This window comes from Coffea arabica, chromosome 9e, assembly GCF_036785885.1.
Source record: "Coffea arabica cultivar ET-39 chromosome 9e, Coffea Arabica ET-39 HiFi, whole genome shotgun sequence".
Classification (NCBI taxonomy): domain Eukaryota; kingdom Viridiplantae; phylum Streptophyta; class Magnoliopsida; order Gentianales; family Rubiaceae; genus Coffea; species Coffea arabica.
In genome coordinates this window covers 4,523,486-4,531,493 of record NC_092327.1, presented here as the reverse complement: position 1 = coordinate 4,531,493, position 8,008 = coordinate 4,523,486, and the positions used below count along the sequence as shown (strand labels likewise).

At 35.0% G+C, this 8,008-nt stretch overlaps 1 long non-coding RNA gene across 1 annotated transcript; it reads left to right on the top strand.

Moving 5' to 3' along the window:
* The first annotated feature begins 4,447 nt into the window (after nt 1–4,447).
* On the top strand, nt 4,448–5,614 carry LOC140014895 (uncharacterized). Its single transcript, XR_011821627.1, has 2 exons — nt 4,448–4,794; nt 5,248–5,614. It is a non-coding gene; the product is annotated as an uncharacterized lncRNA (long non-coding RNA).
* The last annotated feature ends 2,394 nt before the right edge of the window (nt 5,615–8,008 follow it).

Below are 8,008 nucleotides of genomic sequence, written 5' to 3'. Positions count from 1 at the left end.
AAAAATTGATTGCATACGTAGTCCAGAAATTATACGTAGTCTAGAAAATATTCTAATGAAATTATAACCTCCTTCAGCGATAAAAACACTCAAAACTTCAACTTCCTGCTGATATAATGTTGACATAATTTTGGTTAACTTTTGTGCAGCTACACAATTAACATGATAAATCTATTCAACTACTTGATGTGTTTTGTTTGTTGCCCATGTGACACTGTAATCTTTTAGTACATTTTATATCCTTTAGGATAGCAATCTGTAAACATTTCCTTCTCAAGAGGTTTGGACCATTTAATGACATTCCAATACCACCAATTCCACAATTGATTGAATCGTTCCATATTATAACTGAAATAGAACTTTCATAACTAGTCCTAGGAAACTCAAAACCATGTGCCATTTCTTATGTACAAAACTGTAGTCATAGAGCCTTCAATCCACATAAACATTTTAGTAGAGTTCTAAAGTACTGAACCCAGTAAACCTTTAGATTTAGCAAGAAATCAAACCTGGGAAGAAGCGTTCAAGGAGATGTTAGCTTGTTGTCAATTTGGAGTAGGTTATGATCTTAGGCATAAGATGTAATATAACTATCAGAACTGACTCCATATTTCAATTTTTTGCCAATAAATACTACCATAAAATCTAATTGGATGATCTAAAAATGAAAATAGTGTAGTGAAAAAAATATTATTAATAGAGTAGTAGCCCGCTAACTAAATGCCCCTTTTTCTATTTTATTTCATTGATTTGTTAATCTTAGGTTGCGGCTGGAGAGAGGAGTTGAGTAGAAAACATTGCAACATAATGAATTGGTTCATGACTTTTAATTCGTGACTGTAGACTATCATCTATGCAATTTTCATCCAACTTTGCATGATTTGCAGCCATTGATCCTTTGAGATGTAATGTTTTCTAAAAAAAAAGAATCTCCAAGTTGTAAAATTTGTACCAATGCTAAAGAGATTATTTTTACCAAATTCACTTCTAGTCAATATCTGTAAGTTAGGTTTCGATTCTAATCCTGAGCTATTCAAGGCAAAATCACCGAAAATACATAATCATAAATAAGGAATTTAGGGTTCACTTACCACGTAATTGATCACTTACTCTGAGCTTGATTTTGAGTGTCGACTACAAATGAAGGTCTGGCGTGCTATAGCTTTTGTTTGAGACTTGAGGTGAAACGAAAATTGAAGAGAAGGAAGAGTGTCGACTTAAGAGTGAAGAGTGAAGAGTACAGAGAGAGTTTTGGGAAATGAAAAGTGAAGACTGAAATCGATGGATTTATTTAGGCTTTAGGGTTAATAACTTTAAAAAATTATAAAATTACCCCTATATTTTTAATATTTATATAATATGCCCCGAGGTCGGGTACCTACGGGTTTATATTTTTATGACCTATATTCATACCCAAATATTACGGGTATCCGACGCTCATCTACTCCGCTGATAGAAACTGGATCGGGTATCCTAAATTTCAATGTCGGTCGGATTGAGTCTCTCAGATTGTTGGGTTGATGGGTTTTTTTGCCCACTCCTACTTAAACCTATCAGAAAAAGGAATAGAGTTAGTAGCATTATTAGAAGAAATGTGAGAAGAAAGTACATTAATATCAATTAAAACATGATTATTTTGATCTTTTTGTTCCTCTTCTTCCCCACCTACACTAACCTTTCCACTCCTAGTAAGTTTAACACCCTCTAATTGTTTTTCACTCCTAAGAGTGATCGCATTCACACTCTCTCTAAGATTTACCTCGTTTTACTAGGTAACTCTCCTGGATACCTATTATTAATTGCATTGGCAATTTGACAAAGTTGAAATTCTATATTCCTATAAATACTTGTCATTTGGTCAAGTCTCTCCTCCATCCTCTCGATTGGTCCATAGTGGCACTGGCTTGTCTATCAATTTTGCTATTGGCATCACTAGCTACTCTCACTATTTTGCTATTCAAGTCATTGGATAATTTCTTCATGGCTATCTTCCAAGCTGATTTGGTCTCTTGGATAGGTTTAGGCGAAAAAACAGATAGGTTCATGGGACGGTTTTGATCATTTTGATCCCTCCAATCTAGATTAGGATGATTTTTTCAATCAGGATTGTAGGCATTTGAGTACGTGTTGTTTTGGGGTCAACAAGTAATATTGTTGACAGGTTGTACTTGTTTCAAGTCTAAACATTCATTATTAACATGATTTCCTCCACATGTAGTACAAAAGGCAATGTTCGCATAAGAAGTAACACATGAACTAGATTGAATCTTTCGTGATTGAAATGCCATATAAAGAAGATTTCGTCCACCAAGTGGCATAGGGTGCAACCCCTTCAAACTTACTTTGTTCTAGTGAGATTGATGTCTTCTTCTTGTATATAGAGTATGTCATTGGGCAAGGTAAGCGTGTAAAGATAAAATGAGCAAAGCATGGCGAAGGACGGAATCAATGTGTTCCATCGAATTGGCCCAATTTGGCCTGGGCAACCATTCCAATGAACTGCTGATGGGCAATTCACTTCTTTGATGCTCAGTTCTCTTACTTTTTTACCTATTTAAATTGAAGTCCTCAATGCACTTTTTTACCATAGCATAGACCTTCTCTACTTAGTGGTAGACCTAAAAAATAGTATTCTTGCCATAGCAAAATGCCTATTATCTAGTGCTAGAAGCAAGCAAGATGAGGTTGCATTCACCTTGCCGAGTTCCTCTATTCATTGTTACACTAATTGCCTAGACCAGTCCCCCACTTGATAGATTATACATCAAGGGGTTTCCTACCAAGAATTTCTTTCCATACGCATTTCAAGGGTGCAGTGTGCTAGACTTAAGACTTCAAACGTTAGTTTCCTAATCTTTTTGGTGAAGAGAAAGGGGTAAAAGCCTCTCTGATTGAGTCACCTTCAAAGGCTAATATGGAAGCCAACCTATGAGCAGCCAGGCGATGAAGCCTTTTCCTCAGATAAAGATGTCTCCGACACTACTCTTAGCCGCCCTCTTGTTTCTGGGTTTCCCTTCCACGCATGCCTGTAGCTACTACCAGATCATCTGTTCACTCTAAAATAACTTGCGAGTCGGGTTGGAGACCTTCAATTACTGCAAAAATGATAAGGACAGCTAAAGAAGCCGAAGCTGTTAGAGCTAGGAATTGCTAGATATAGGTGTCCAACCAAGAGTCAGAAAAGGAAAGTAATCCAACCTTATGTCTGTTGAATAGCTAACCTAGCAAAAGGAATCTCTGTCTGGTTTTAGCCTATTTGAACCTATGGCAGAGGTTAATGTAGGCAATTGACATATTAAAAGAAGATCCAAGGAGAAAAGCAAAAAGGGAAAAACTCAAGAGATTCTCTCCAGTGAGAGGATATCTAAAAAAAGGTTTTCTTTGAATTGGATTGTTGGGTCATAAGGGCCCTGTAGCACCAAAGGCGTGAAGGGATAGCCTCACACTTTCGGTTGATTCTTTCCAACTTCAAGAGTGAAATTGATCCGACCATTAACATATTAAAACACCTCACCGAGTTATCAATTTTGTGATCAAGAAGGATTATTCTATCTATTTCTATATTGCCGGCTACTTTCTTGTATATGCCTCATTCATTAGCCAATTGACAATTATTATAGGTCATTTCTTCTATCAAATTTTATGTTTCCTTTGTAAACTTCCCCATTAATGCTCCACCGGCGATGGCATTTATGTTGATCGTAGTTGGAAAGGTAAGACCACTCTAGAAGGTTTGAACAATCAACCACTCTAGGAGTCCCTGTGTGGACATTGTTTTTGTGGGTTTTTGAACCTTTCTCAAGTTTCATATAATGACTCTCTTTCATGTTGATTAAAATCTATGATATCCATATGAAATTTAGACATTTTACTGGGTGAAAAATATTTATTTAAGAATGCTTTTGACAATTGACTCCATGTAACAACAGTATTTGGAGATAGGAATTTAGTCATACCTTTGCCTTGTCACAAAATGAGAATGGAAATAACTTAAACTTAACAATATCATCATTACTCCATTCATTTTAATTGTACTACATAACTCTGTGAAGTTAACTAGTTGAGTATTTGAATCTTCTATTGCATTTCCTCCAAATTGGCTTTGTTGGATCATTTGAATGAAACCGGGATTGATTTCAAAATTTGTAGACACCAAATTTTTAATCTTTGCTTTTTCTCCTTATTTTCTGTCAATATATTTATTGGTCTATTCATTATTTTCATTTATACTAATGTGAGTTTTTCTTGTTTTTCTTATTCTGGAAAAAGTTTTTTTAAAAAAAATCTAACAAAGTGTTATCCAACCCATATATCCCAATCATTTTTGTTTCACCGAATGCACTATTAACCCAAAATTTTATTCCACCTCCCACATTTTTTGTTGACTTTTTCTTGACAATTATCACCCAAAAAACACAATGATCACCCTCACAACCAAACACAACAACTTCCCCCCATTTTTTCTTCCTCCTCTCGGTTTTCTTTTTCATAATTTTCACTCAACCACTACAACAACTACACACACACTCACAAGAAGAAAAAACTCTCTCACCAATTTCCCTCTTTCTCCACACACACTAACACAACTCTCTCTCAGCTCCCTCTCTCCCTTTCACTCTCAACACAAACACACACATCACTCAATTTTTTTTTTCTTCCCTCTCTCGACTCTCATATGTACCAGCTCTTGGAGCAAAGAAAGGCGAGGAAAGGAAATAAAGAAAGCAAGCAAATAGATGATTGAGGCTTGGGAATTCCTTCAAAATTTTAGCCAAGGGACTTACTTTCATTGAGGTATTTTCTTACTTTTAATCATGTTAAACCAGTGCTTTGTTGTTTAGCTTTTTCTTGCTTTTGCTTATTGATGTTGTGTGGTTGAAATGTTGGTACAATACATGAATAAGATTAAAGAAAAATGGCTGTCATGTTATGCCTTCCAAGTGTTTTGAAAAATGCCAAAATGAAAAAATGAACTAAAGAAGAGAATTTTGTATGTATTTTCGTTTAAATGAATATTTTAGCTAATTCAGGACTGAAAATGTTTTTGTTAGTCAAAGTTCTGAGATTTTTGAAGCCAAAATTGAATGAAATGGTGCTTCCAAGTAGGGCATTATTTGGCCCTTATTAGTTCACATGTACATGAATTTTAGTGATGATTAGAGTGATTTGGAAAAATAGAAACTGGATTTTTTTTTATTAATTTCAGCATGATTCGTCAGTTTTTTTTTTTTGCAAAAATTACCCAAGAAGTGGATTCTACACGAAAAATAGAGCGGGGGTATATTTTGACGAATTTTGGCGACTGGAAAAGTTGCCGGCAACAAGTGACTGATGGCAGTCGGCGGTGGCAGACCAGCGTTCATGGCACTGGTAATCGGAAGTTTAAGCTGGCCAAAGATGAGGAAGAAGAAGAGGGGGGAAGAAGAAGAGGAAAAAAAAAAGGAAGAAAAAAAGTGGGCTTGTTTCTTTAAATTTTGCTTGGGCTTGTGTTTACATTTGTTGGGTTTGTGACTAGGTTTTGGAGTTTAAACCCAATATCTTTATTACTTTTGAGTTTGACAAATTAATTGGGCTCATCTATTCTTTTCAATAAGAAAATTTGCTTCTTTTCTTTTGACTAAAGTGGTACAGCCCAAATGGTTAAAATGGCCCAATTGTTGTTTTGTATGTATTTTTCTTAAATCAAAATTAAAAAATTTGCAATTTGACTTATAAACATTTGAATAATTTTGTTGTGGCCTAAAAATTTTAAATTTTTTTCATTTGGACCGTTAATTTAATTGCATTTTAGCCTCCAAAATTTGTATTTATTTAATTTTTAAACCCTAATCTTTTGTAAAATTATATTTTGACCCAAAAACTTTCTATTTTTTGTAATTTAGTCAATAATTTTTTTATTTCTCAATTATAATTGTTCCCTTCTTTTAATTCTTAATTATACTTCTCTTGCATGCATTTAAATTGTAATTTTTGAGTGCTTTGAGTTTATTTACATTCTTGGCATAGTAATGTGAATTTAGTACATTTTTATGTTCTTTTTTTTTTAATATTTCAAATTAAATTGGTATCGTGATCCTTTTTTGATTTTGAACATCAATAGGGTAACATTACCTTATTTAGTCACTGTTTCAAAATGAAAGTACCCCTGTTACCCTTTAAATTCTGACTATGTGTTCTAACATGTTCCTATATATTTATATGTTTTTACACATTTTTATTATTTATTTATTTTAAGTTTTATTCAATTTTTTTTTGTGTTTGTTTAATTAATTTTTGTAATCATTTGGGGGGTACTTAAGTATCTCAAGATGTCATTGATAGGTAATATTTTTTTTCTTTTGCAAGAATTGTAATTAGATAGACAAATGTACTAGATAGAGTAGAAATTTTATTATATTTTTTCACCTTAGATTGTATCTAGGTCCCCAATTGTAATAGATAGGTTTTGTGTATTTATGTGTCTTATGTGCTTATATATTTTATCTGCTTTATTTAGGATATTGTATCTAAATATTATGCTTATGTGTTATGTGCTCTATGTGATCCTATGTGTTGATCTATTTTTGTGACAGCCCCACCTTCCCCTAAAGTGAACCAAAGGGTTCGGCGAACCGCCTGCCCAACTCTCGTCGGGACTACGGATCCGAAACGGAAATAAACCCTAGCAAACATTCAAAAGGGACTTCGAGAAAAGAACTTTTGGAAACTAAAATAACTAAACCAAAAGATGGAATAGAACTTTGATACAATGTTCCAACGAAAATCAAAAAAAATAAAACAAAAGTGCCGCTGCCACGTCACAATCCAGCCGAGATCTGGCCGGATTGGAGGCAGTAGCTAAACACCAAAGTGATCCAATTCCCCTGCCAATCCGGCCAGCTATCCAGCCAAGAACTGGCCGGATTCTCGCACAAAAATTTCCACCAGAAATTTTCTTTCTTCGTTTAAATTCCGCACTCGCCCAGTCTTGCCCACAGGTTCAAATAAGGTTTAAATAACCATAAAGACATGCAAGACATGCATTGCTCAAGAGATATATATAGTATACACTTACCAACATATATACATTGATGTTTTCACGATTCCATGAAGTACAAGTCAAAAGTATGACAAAGTTCATACTTATACAAAATACATTTAAAGTTTATAATTACAGAGGAGCTTAACAAAATGATACACATCTACTAGCTCAACTCTTCCTTCCAAAAATCATGATTTCCAAAGTAGTATTCCTGTAAGGAAAACAAGTAACGGGAACAGGGTGAGCTAGAAGCTCAGTGAGGTACCCGAAATACACATAGTCAAATATACACGACAGATAAGGGAAATAAACAAAGACTTCGAATAGAAAGGATACAGGTGGCTCTCAAGAGCCCATTTCTCCTTACTTCCCCAAAGCTTGATCAAAGTAGTTGACACTCCGTCAACTTTCAAATAAAGGAATCAGTCCAATAGAGCACCACTTTAACGCCAACTCCGTCCACCAAACTTACCTCTCACCCGGCCCGAACACCTCAACAGAAACATAGATGGTAATACTCGAGTATACCGGAAATCCAGAGTCTCCAATACCCAAAGATTTCCTAAAAGTGGACTACCGTGGTTCGTTATCTAATCGACCAGACCCTTGCCAGCTCGACTCGAGTAACTAGCCATCGGCTTTGAGCTCATAGGTCATAAAATGGTCGTTGGATTCAACCCTCCAAACGACATCAACACATACAGAGAATAGATACAGATAACAAATACAGAGAACAAATATAGATTTATACAATATACAGGAACCAAAAGAACAGATGAGAGAAATGAGTGTGATGAAGTACACCCTCGTTTCATATAAAGTATACAGAAGTCATAGATAAGCAACAACTTAAGGGAGTGGTAAACTCACCAATTTAAACAAATAACTTCAAACGTTTCCTCCCGAAGTACTTGGATCACTGGCACGTCCTAAACCAACAAGGTAGAACAATTGAGACTCGATTACGAGTCATATGTCTAACCAAGT